Source organism: Schistocerca nitens, chromosome 7 (assembly GCF_023898315.1).
Source record: "Schistocerca nitens isolate TAMUIC-IGC-003100 chromosome 7, iqSchNite1.1, whole genome shotgun sequence".
Lineage (NCBI taxonomy): Eukaryota > Metazoa > Arthropoda > Insecta > Orthoptera > Acrididae > Schistocerca > Schistocerca nitens.
In genome coordinates, this window is record NC_064620.1 from 498,594,996 (window position 1) to 498,607,650 (window position 12,655).

Here is a 12,655-nt window from a genome sequence, read left to right on the forward strand (position 1 = left end):
GGTCCGGTCCCAGGTCGACGGGCACGTGCACCTTCCGCCGACCACTGGCGACAACATCGATGTACTGTGGAGACCTCACGCCCCACGTGTTGAGCAATTCGGTGGTACGTCCACCCGGCCTCCCGCATGCCCACTATACGCCCTCGCTCAAAGTCCGTCAACTGCACATACGGTTCACGTCCACGCTGTCGCGGCATGCTACCAGTGTTAAAGACTGCGATGGAGCTCCGTATGCCACGGCAAAGTGGCTGACACTGACGGCGGCGGTGCACAAATGCTGCGCAGCTAGCGCCATTCGACGGCCAACACCGCGGTTCCTGGTGTGTCCGCTGTGCCGTGCGTGTGATCATTGCTTGTACAGCCCTCTCGCAGTGTCCGGAGCAAGTATGGTGGGTCTGACACACCGGTGTCAATGTGTTCTTTTTTTTATTTTCAGGAGTGTAGATCATCTTGAACTTTTGGAAAAATGGTGTCGTAAGGAAAGTAAGGCGTCTGTTAAAAACGACATATTCGTGATTATTGACAGGTAATGTTAAATTATATCGGAACGAAAAAGAACGTGACAAATAATTTTGCGTCATTTGTTAACCCTAATGATTGACAACAGATTAATTAAACTTTCTTCATATACATTTCGGTACAAAATTCAACAGTTTGCCCTAAATAAGTCAACAATGCTGCATAAAGAAATAACACAAGAGAAAACGCAACAACTCATTTATGGAATGAATGTGTTATAAGACAGGTAGCAAAGGATATGAGGCTCAAAAGGGACAGAGAAGAGGTGACGGAATCATGATGAAAGGATGAAAGAATGTTGCATGCAAAAGAAGAGAAAGAACAGAATTGCTGATCTTCCTGAAGGACATTATTTTCCGATTTGACAATTTAATTTCCATCACCACGATTGCAGTTGAGACAGGAGTGCCAGTTCAGCTAGAATCGCGGGGAGATAAGAAAGCTGCTTAAAAAGACCGTACAGTATAAAATGTCCCTGTTAATCCATTGTGGACCCGTTACAGCGGCTGGTCAAATACTCAACAAGAAAGATCTCCAAACAGCCGTACGTATTTGAGAACATATTTTATTTCACTTTGACTGCCAGTTCCGGCATTTCAGTACGCCACCTTCAGGGCGCATATGCATTTCATATATACACTATGTGATCAAAAGTATTCGGACACCTCCAAAAGGACCGCTACGGTCGCAGGTTCGAATCCTGCCTCCGGCATGGATGTGTGTGATGTCCATAGGTTAGTTAGGTTTAAGTAATTCTAAGTTCTAGGGGACTGAGGACCTCAGAAGTTAAGTCCCATAGTGCTCAGAGCCATTTGAACCATTTTTGAACCCCCAAAAACATACTTTTTTTCATATTAGGTGCATTTAAGCGACCACGGCAGTCACTACACATCGTGAGAGAGTAGAATGGGGCGCTCCGCGGAACTCACGGACTTCGAACGTGGTCAGGTGATTAGGTGTCACTTGTGTCATACGTCTGTACGTGGGGTTTCCACACACCTAAACATCCCTAGGTCCACTTTCCGATGTGATAGTGAAGTGGAAACGTGAAGGGACACGTACAGCACAAAAGCGTGCAGGCCGACCTCGGCTGTTGACTGCCAGAGACCGACGACATTTGAAGAGGGTCGTAATGTGTAATAGGCAGACATCTATCCAGACCATCATACAAGAATTCCAAACTGCATCAGGATCCCCTTCAAGTACTATGACAGTTAGGCGTGAGGTGAGAAAACTTGGATTTCAAGGGTGTTAGGCAGGAGGTGAGAAAACTTGCATTTCAAGGTCGAGCGGCTGCTCATGAGCTACACATCACGCCGGTTAATGCCAAACGACGCCTCGCTTCGTGTAAGGAGCATTAACATTCGACGATTGAACAGTGAGAAAACGTTGTGTGGAGTGACGAATCACAGCACACGATGTGGCAATCCGATGGCAGGGTGTGGGTGTGGCGAATGCCCGGTGAACGCTGTCTGCCAACGTTTGTAGAAAATTCGGAGGCCGGGGTGTTAAGGTGTGGCCGTGTTTTTCATGGAGGGGGCTTGCATCCCTTGTTGTTTTGCGTGGCACTATCACAGCACAAGCATACATTGATGTTTTAGGCACTTTCTTGCTTCCCACTGTTGAAGAGCAATTCGGGGATGACGATTGCATCTTTCAACACGATCGAGCACCTGTTCATAATGCACAGCCTGTGTCGGAGTGGTTGCACGGCAATAGCATCCCTGTAATGGACTGGCCTGCACAGAGTCCTTACCTGAATCCTATAGAACTCCTTTGGGATTTTTTGGAACGCCGACTTCATGCCAGGCCTCACCGACCGACATCGATACCTCTCCTCAGTGCAGCACTCCGTGAAGAATGGGCTGCTATTCCCCAAGAAACCTTTCAGCACCCGACTGAACGTATGCCTGCGAGAGTGGAAGCTGTCACCAAGGCAAAGGGTGGGGCAACACCATATTTCATTCCAGCATTACCGATGGAGGGTGCCATGAACTCGTAAGTCCCTTTCAGTCAAGTGACTGGATACTTTTGATCACATGGTGTAGATATTCAGATGTATCGATACTGGCATACTGGATATTGTAAATCCTACAACGAAAGCACGAACTGTCAAGCTATAAGAACATCGGACCCTTACGTAGTCCAGGATGCGAATATCGATGCATCTGAATATCAATATATGAAATGCATATGGGGCCTGAAGATGGCATACTGATATGCTGTAACTGATAGTCAAAATAGAATACCTTCTCAAATTCGTACGGCTGTTTGGCGATCTTCCTCGATAAATAAAAGTCTAAATTGTATTCGTGGTGATTGAAATTAAACCGAGAGTAAAAGTCGAAAATTTTATCCTTCAACAATTGCAGGTGACTGTGAACAATGCTAAAGGAAAGGAGAATTGACTTTGGCACGCGATCCTGAATAGGTATCAAGGGAAGAAGTTTTGGGTCATGTAGATAAGTGTCAAGTGAAAGAAGATTACAGCTTCATCTAAAGCCACACCCACACACAAACACAAAGATATGCTCTGCAAACGACTGTGCGAGGTATGACGTAGGATATCTCCTAACAGTATTACTATTGGAGACAGCAGGCAATGATTTGCTGCACGAAGCGCCAGACACCTTGTGAAGAGGCGGATGTCACACGGTGGTCATCAGTGTCCAGTTGCTGGCAACGGAGACAAAGAGGGGAATCTGACAAACCAACGTTGTGCAGTCGCTGTTTCGGGGCAAATTTCCTGCTGACTATATGATACCTCAGTGCCCATACATCCATAGGGAGGAAGGGCTGGTGGATGGTAGTCCACACTATGGGCCACTCCATCACGTTCCGGGGAACACGGCGCAATAGTAGGCTGTAAAAATCCTTAGTCCTCGACGGGCGCGTACGTGGAAGACTGGTATGTCTGTAACTGTAGTCGACGAAAAAGGTCGAAATGTGAGACAAATGAGGCACGATGTGGTCGACAGTCACCGGTGATGAGGTGGAAGCAGGTTGTTGTTGTTGTTGTGGTCTTCAGTCCTGAGACTGGTTTGATGCAGCTCTCCATGCTACTCTATCCTGTGCAAGCTTCTTCATCTCCCAGTACCTACTGCAACCTACATCCTTCTGAATCTGCTTAGTGTATGCATCTCTTGGTCTCCCCCTACGATTTTTACCCTCCACGCTGCCCTCCAATACTAAATTGGTGATCCCTTGATGCCTCAGAACATGTCCTACCAACCGATCCCTTCTTCTGGTCAAGTTGTGCCACAAACTCCTCTTCTCCCCAATCCTGTTCAGTACCTCCTCATTAGTTATGTGATCTACCCATCTAATCTTCAGCATCCTTCTGTAGCACCACATTTCGAAAGCTTCTATTCTCTTCTTGTCCAAACTATTTATCGTCCATGTTTCACTTCCATACATGGCTACACTCCATACAAATACTTTCAGAAACGACTTCCTGACACTTAAATCTATACTCGATGTTAACAAATTTCTCTTCTTCAGAAACGCTTTCCTTGCCATTGCCAGTCTACATTTTATATCCTCTCTACTTCGACCATCATCAGTTATTTTGCTCCCCAAATAGCAAAACTCCTTTACTACTTTAAGTGTCTCATTTCCTAATCTAATACCCTCAACATCACCCGACTTAATTCGACTACATTCCATTATCCTTGTTTTGCTTTTGTTGATGTTCATTTTATATCCTCCCTTCAAGACACCATCCATTCCATTCAACTGCTCTTCCAAGTCCTTTGCTGTCTCTGACAGAATTACAATGTCATCGGCGAACCTCAAAGTTTTTATTTCTTCTCCATGGATTTTAATACCTACTCCGAATTTTTCTTTTGTTTCCTTTACTGCTTGCTCAATATACAGATTGAATAACATCGGGGAGAGGCTACAACCCTGTCTTACTCCCTTCCCAACCACTGCTTCCCTTTCATATCCCTCGACTCTTATAACTGCCATCTGGTTTCTGTACAAATTGTAAATAGCCTTTCGCTCCCTGTATTTTACCCCTGCCACCTTTAGAATTTGAAAGAGAGTATTCCAGTCAACATTGTCAAAAGCTTTCTCTAAGTCTACAAATGCTAGAAACGTAGGTTTGCCTTTCCTTAATCTTTCTTCTAATATAAGTCGTAAGGTCAGTATTGCCTCACGTGTTCCAGTATTTCTACGGAATCCAAACTGATCTTCCCCGAGGTCGGCTTCTACTAGTTTTTCCATTCGTCTGTAAAGAATTCGTGTTAGTATTTTGCAGCTGTGGCTTATTAAACTGATTGTTCGGTAATTCTCACATCTGTCAACACCTGCTTTCTTTGGGATTGGAATTATTATATTCTTCTTGAAGTCTGAGGGTATTTCGCCTGTTTCATACATCTTGCTCACCAGATGGTAGAGTTTTGTCAGGACTGGCTCTCCCAAGGCCGTCAGTAGTTCCAATGGAATGTTGTCTACTCCGGGGGCCTTGTTTCGTCTCAGGTCTTTCAGTGCTCTGTCAAACTCTTCACGCAGTATCGTATCTCCCATTTCATCTTCATCTACATCCTCTTCCATTTCCATAATATTGTCCTCAAGTACATCGCCCTTGTATAGACCCTCTATATACTCCTTCCACCTTTCTGCTTTCCCTTCTTTGCTTAGAACTGGGTTTCCATCTGAGCTCTTGATGTTCATACAAGTGGTTCTCTTATCTCCAAAGGTCTCTTTAATTTTCCTGTAGGCAGTATCTATCTTACCCCTAGTGAGATAAGCCTCTACATCCTTACATTTGTCCTCTAGCCATCCCTGCTTAGCCATTTTGCACTTCCTGTCGATCTCATTTTTGAGACGTTTGTATTTCTTTTTGCCTGCTTCATTTACTGCATTTTTATATTTTCTCCTTTCATCAATTAAATTCAATATTTCTTCTGTTACCCAAGGATTTCTACTAGCCCTCGTCTTTTTACCTACTTGATCCTCTGCTGCCTTCACTACTTCATCCCTCAAAGCTACCCATTCTTCTTCTACTGTATTTCTTTCCCCCATTCCTGTCAATTGTTCCCTTATGCTCTCCCTGAAACTCTGTACAACCTCTGGTTCTTTCAGTTTATCCAGGTCCCATCTCCTTCAATTCCCACCTTTTTGCAGTTTCTTCAGTTTTAATCTACAGGTCATAACCAATAGATTGTGGTCAGAGTCCACATCTGCCCCTGGAAATGTCTTACAATTTAAAACCTGGTTCCTAAATCTCTGTCTTACCATTATATAGTCTATCTGATACCTTTTAGTATCTCCAGGGTTCTTCCATGTATACAACCTTCTATCATGATTCTTAAACCAAGTGTTAGCTATGATTAAATTGTGCTCTGTGCAAAATTCTACCAGGCGGCTTCCTCTTTCATTTCTTAGCCCCAATCCATATTCACCTACTACGTTTCCTTCTCTCCCTTTTCCTACACTCGAATTCCAGTCACCCATGACTATTAAATTTTCGTCTCCCTTCACAATCTGAATAATTTCTTTTATTTCATCATACATTTCTTCAATTTCTTCGTCATCTGCAGAGCTAGTTGGCATATAAACTTGTACTACTGTAGTAGGTGTGGGCTTCGTATCTATCTTGGCCACAATAATGCGTTCACTAAGCTGTCTGTAGTAGCTTACCCGCGTTCCTATTTTCCTATTCATTATTAAACCTACTCCTGCATTACCCCTATTTGACTTCGTGTTTATAACCCTGTAGTCACCTGACCAGAAGTCTTGTTCCTCCTGCCACCGAACTTCACTAATTCCCACTATATCTAACTTTAACCTGTCCATTTCCCTTTTTAAATTTTCTAACCTACCTGCCCGATTAAGGGACCTGACATTCCACGCTCCGATCCGTAGAACGCCAGTTTTCTTTCTCCTGATAACGACATCCTCTTGAGTAGTCCCCGCCCGGAGATCCGAATGGGGGACTATTTTACCTCCGGAATATTTTACCCAAGAGGACGCCATCATCATTTAATCATACAGTAAAGCTGCATGCCCTCGGGAAAAATTACGGCCGTAGTTTCCCCTTGCTTTCAGCCGTTCGCAGTACCAGCACAGCAAGGCCGTTTTGGTTATTGTTACAAGGCCAGATCAGTCAGTCATCCAGACTGTTGCCCTTGCAACTACTGAAAAGGCTGCTGCCCCTCTTCAGGAACCACACGTTTGTCTGGCCTCTCAACAGATACCCCTCCGTTGTGGTTGTACCTACGGTACGGCTATCTGTATCGATGAGGCACGCAAGCCTCCCCACCAACGGCAAGGTCCATGGTTCATGGGGGGGGGTGGAAGCAGGTAGGAGGACCTTAAGCAAGCTGCGTGTTAGAGATGTGCCCCGTCCGGTCCACTGTCTTCTCATGGTACTCATATACAAGGCCGCAGCTCGCATACGGACACTGGCGAGCCCGAGGCCACCATCCCGTTGGGGCAGGGTAAGTGTCTCGTAACGGACTTATACCTGGAACCAGCAGTGAGATAATAGCCAAAGGCTACCTGAAGGTTGAAACTTCCTGGCAGATTAAAACTGTGTGCCGGACCGAGACTCGAAATCGGGACCTTTGCCCTTCGCGGGCAAGTGCTCTACCGACTGAGCTACCCATGCACGACTCACGCCCCGTCCTCACAGCTTTAATTCGGCCAGTACCTCGTCTCCTACCTTCCAAACTTCACAGAAGCTCTCCTGCGAACCTTGCAGAACTAGCACTCCTGGAAGAAAGGATATTGCGGAGACATGGCTTAGCCACAGCCTGGGGGATGTTTCTAGAATGAAATTTTCACTCTACAGCGGAGTGTGCGCTGATATGTCTCCGCAATACTTTTACGATGTGGTGTAATCAAGATGTTCGCTACTGTTCTTGCCTTGTTGTACGTACTACCTTGGATTTATTCACATTTAAAGGGAGCTATGATGCGTCACGCCAAATGAAAATTTTGTCCTAGTCTTTCTGCTTATTCTTACTGTCGTCCAACAACATTCCTTCCTGTAGGCGTTTTTCTACAAGGAGATGGCAACGCCAGGACATTGTTGAGAATTGCGGGAAGACCACCAGCAAAGAATCGATGATTGCTGCACAGACCGGCAGTTGACCCCAAATGTACAGGAATTTAATGTACTGCGAATAAATAGGCGATGAAATCCACTACTGTACGATTACACCATTGGCGACAAATCGTGGAAACAGTAAATACTGTAAAATACCTAGGAGTAAGCATCAGAAGCGACCTAAACTCGAATGGACACATGAAACATGCCGAGCTGAGATTCATTGTTTGAATCTTAAGGGCCGGCCGTTGTGGAAGAGCGGTTCTAGGCGCTTCAGTCTGGAACCACGCGACCACTACGGCCGCAGGTTCGAATCCTGCCTCGGACATGGGTGTGTGTGATGTCCTTGGGTTGGTTAGGTTTAAGTAGGTCTAAGTTCTAGGGGACTGATGACCTCAGATGTTAAGTCCCATAGTGCTCAGAGTCATTTGAACCATTTGAATCTTAAGGAAATGTAATTCAGGCACGAAAGAAGTTGTAACTTGCGAAATTTTCCCGGCGTATTTCTTCTTCTAATAATATTCGGGTGTGCAGCCGAATCCCATCAACATTCTGACATGATATTTCGGGCCAGAGAGGTCCGGTCATATTCAGGTGAGTAGGTAACTTCTGAGTAGTTGTCTACTTACCTGAAGATGGCCGGACATCTGTGGGCCGAAATATGGTGGCAGAATGTAGACGGGATCCGGCTGCACACCCGAAAATTCTTAGAAGACGAGTTGCTTATAAAATTTTTGTTCGACCGATTATTGGGTTTCGCTCATCAATCTGGCACATTTACGACGTTGAATTAATGGAAGAGCGGCGTGTTTCGTCACAGAACCCTTTAGTCAGCGCGAGAGGATTACGATTGTGCTCAGCAAAGTCAGGTGCAGGCGCTGCAAGAGAGGCGTTATGCATCACAAAGAGATTTACTACTGAATTTCCGAGAGAGTACGTTCCAAGGTATGTCGAGCATCATATTAATTCCTCCCACCTACGACATTAAATTTAATACAGACGATCATCCTACTTATATGCCATCCGCGAATGGAACAGCTAAGTGGGGAACAGACAGTGGTACCAGAATTACCCTCTGCCACACACCGTAAGGTGGCTTGCGGATTATTGATGTAGATGTAGGCGTCAGCATCGCCGGCTAACAAGCTGATAATGCTACTGACTCTCAACTGTCAGCTGGAGACGGGTAATTATGTGGAACGTGCGTGGGCGAGTAGACGAGACATGTAATCAGGCGTGTGTAGCCCATGCACGCTGGTCGGAGGGAGGCCTCTGATTGCAGATTATGGTTACTAGAAGGGCGCTGCACGTGCAATGGACAGGCCCTCATTACAATGCATGCCTGCGCTTCCGTTACGTCCATCATCAGTCTATTGCATAGGGGAGGCACCGGATTTAATGACACTGGAAGAGGCTTATTTACACACCACCGAAACGATAGAATTAAAGTGAGCAGTGTAAGTAAGACAGTGTGTAGGCATCGGCCGTAAAGTGTAAGGCCATCCAACTTGAGGTGTGGCCATCTCGGCTTCGATTATGTATCAAGGAACTCCGTTTTATTCGTTACTGTTTCCATCTTTATGTGCTAAGGACAACTATCCTAGGGGTAGTTTTGATGGAAGGTTTAACACGAGCCTTAGCAAATGGCTGTAGAAACTGGTTCGTTGTTATTGGAAGGTTGATCCAAGAGGAGCAAAAACAAGAAAAGTTCGTGATTCGAAAAGTGCTCCGGCAGCGCGGTGCAATTTTCACAGAAACCACCGAAATATGTGGGCAATTTTCTATTAAGCTGCGTTTCGTTTGTCAGAAGTTACGGTTTTCAGCAACACAGAGTCAGCAGAGAATGCAGACACGTAAATTTACAGCTGTGTACGAACTCCGAACATCGTGTTTGGCGGAGGGTACTTCGTGCATATATTATCTGTTTTCAATCCAACTTTATTTCTTATACTGAACGAGATAAAAATGGTTATATTCCTCTGTACGCATCCATATCCCTACGTGTGATATCGTACGGTGCAGCAGAATTGTGGTAAGGTGTCCCTGGAATACCAGTTCTATAAATCTATCACTCACTAATTGCGAGAAAAAAGCCGTATCTCTTCCAAAGGTCCGCATGGCGAACATTACACGGTGTGTAATGGCTCGTTCACATGGGTTATTACGACCTACACTATGTGATCAAAAGTATCCAGACATTTGACTGGATATGACTTACAAGTTCATGGCGCCCTCCGTCGGTAATGATGGCATTCAGTAGGATGTGGGCCCACCCTTTGCCTTGGTGACAGCTTCCAATCTCGCAGGCATACGTTCAGTCAGGTGCTGCAAGGTTTCTTGGGGAATGGCGTACTGCACTGAGGAGAGGTATCGATGTTGGTCGGTGAGGTCTGGCATGGCGTCAGCGTTCCAAAACATCCCAAAGGTGTTCTATAGGATACAGGTCACGACTTTGTGCAGGCCTGTCCATTACAGGGATGTTATTGTCGTGTAACCATGCCGCCACAAAAAAATGGTTCAAATGGCTCTGAGCACTATGGGACTCAACTGCTGAGGGCATTAGTCCCCTAGAACTTAGAACTAGTTAAACCTAACTAACCTAAGGACATCACAAACATCCATGCCCTAGGCAGGATTCGAACCTGCGACCGTAGCGGTCTTGCGGTTCCAGACTGCAGCGCCTTTAACCGCACGGCCACTTCGGCCATGCCGCCACAAGCCGCACATTATGAACAGGTGCTCGATCGAATTCAAAGATGCAATCGCCATCCCCGAATTGCTCTTCAAGAGTGGGAAGCAAGAAGGTGCTTAAAACATCAATGTAGGCCTGTGCTGTGATAGTACCACGCAAAACAAGAAGGGGTGCAAGCCCCCTCCATGAAAAACACGACCACACTGTGACACCACCGCCTCCGAATGTTTCTGTTGGCTACACACGCTGGCAGATGACTTCACTGTGCATTCTCCATACCCACAACATGCCATCGGATCGCCACATTGTGTACCGTGATTCGTCACTCCACACAATGTTTTTGCACTGTTCAATCGTCCAATGTTTACGCTCCTTACAGCAAGCGAGGCGTCGTTTGGCATTTACCGGCTTGATGTGTGGCGTATGAACAGCCACTCGACTCTCATCGCTGAAGACGACACGTCTCCATTCGTCCCTCCATTCACGCCTGTCGCGACACCACTGGAGGCGGGCTGCACGATGTTGGGGCGTGAGCGGAAGACGGCCGAACGGTGTGCGGGACCGTAGCCCAGCTTCATGGAGACGGTTGCGAATGGTCCTCGCCGATACCCCAGGAGCAACAGTGTCCCTAATTTGCTGGGAAGTGGCGGTGCGGTCCCCTACGGCACTGCGTAGGATCCTACGGTCTTGGCGTGCATCCGTGCGTCACTGCGGTCCGGTCCCACGTCGACGGGCACGTGCACCTTCCGCCGACCACTGGCGACAACATCGATGTACTGTGGAGACCTCACGCCCCACGTGTTGAGCAATTCGGCGGTACGTCCACCCGGCCTCCCGCATGCCCACTATACGCCCTCGCTCAAAGTCCGTCAACTGCACATACGGTTCACGTCCACGCTGTCGCGGCATGCTACCAGTGTTAAAGACTGCGATGGAGCTCCGTATGCCACGGCAAACTGGCTGACACTGACGGCGTCGGTGCACAAATGCTGCGCAGCTAGCGCCATTCGACGGCCAACACCGCGGTTCCTGGTGTGTCCGCTGTGCCGTGCGTGTGATCATTGCTTGTACAGCCCTCTCGCAGTGTCCGGAGCAAGTATGGTGGGTCTGACACACCGGTGTCAATGTGTTCTTTTTTCCATTTCCAGAAGCGTATTTAAAAAAAAAAATAGCGATTAAGACTGACAATTATACTGAAATCAGTTTGGCCATGATTGATTAAGAACTACGCTGTCGTTATATTGAGCAGATAAGAATGGAAACTCCCCATAAACCATGGACCTTGCGGTTGGTGGGGAGGCTTGCGTGCCTCAGTGATACAGATAGCCGTACCGTAGGTGCAACCACAACGGAGGGGTATTTGTTGAGAGGCCAGATAAAGGTTTGGTTCCTGAAAAGGGGCAGCAGCTTTTTCAGTAGTTGCAGGGGCAACAGTCTGTATGATTGACTGATCTGGCTTTGTAACATTAACCGCCGCGCGGGATTAGCCGAGCGGTCTTGGGCGCTGCAGCCATGGACTGTACGGCTGGTCCCGTCGGAGGTTTGAGTCCTCCCTCGGGCATGGGTGTGTGTGTGTTTGTCCTTAGGATAATTTAGGTTAAGTAGTGTGTAAGCTTAGGGACTGATGACCTTAGCCGTTAAGTCCCATAAGATTATAAAAAAAAACAAAAACAAAAAAACATTATCCAAAATGGCCTTGCTGTTCTGGTACTGCGAACGGCTGAACGCAAGGGGGAACTACAGTCTTAATTTTTCACGAGGGCATGCAGCTTTACTGTATGGTTACATGAAGATGGCGTCCTCTTGGGTAAAATATTATGGAGGTAAAATAGTCCCCCATTAGGATATCCGGCCGGGGACTACTGAGGAGGACGGCGTTATCAGGAGAAACAAAACTGGCATTCTACGGATCGGAGCGTGGAATATCAGATCCCTTAAGCGGGTAGAGAGGCCAGAAAATTTAAAAAGGAAAATGGGTAGGTTAAGGTAGATATAGTGGGAATTAGTGAAGTTCGGTGGCACGAGGAACAAGACTTCTGGTTGGGTGAATACAGGGCTATAAATTCAAACTCAAATGCGGGTAACGCAGGAGTTGGTTTAATAATGAATAAAAATATAGGAGCTCCAACCCCAGTAGTACCAGTCTACATGCCAACTAGCTCCGCAGATGACTAATAGATTGAAAAAATGTATGAGAGATAAAAGAAATTATTCAGATATTGAAGGGAGAAGAAAAGTTAATAGTAATGGAGGACTGGAATTTGATAGTAGGAAAAGGATGAGAAGGAAAAGTAGTAGGTGAATATGGACTGGGGGTAACGAATGAAAGAGGAAGCAGCCTGGTAGAATTTTGCACAGAGCATAACTTAATCACTTCGATTAAGAAT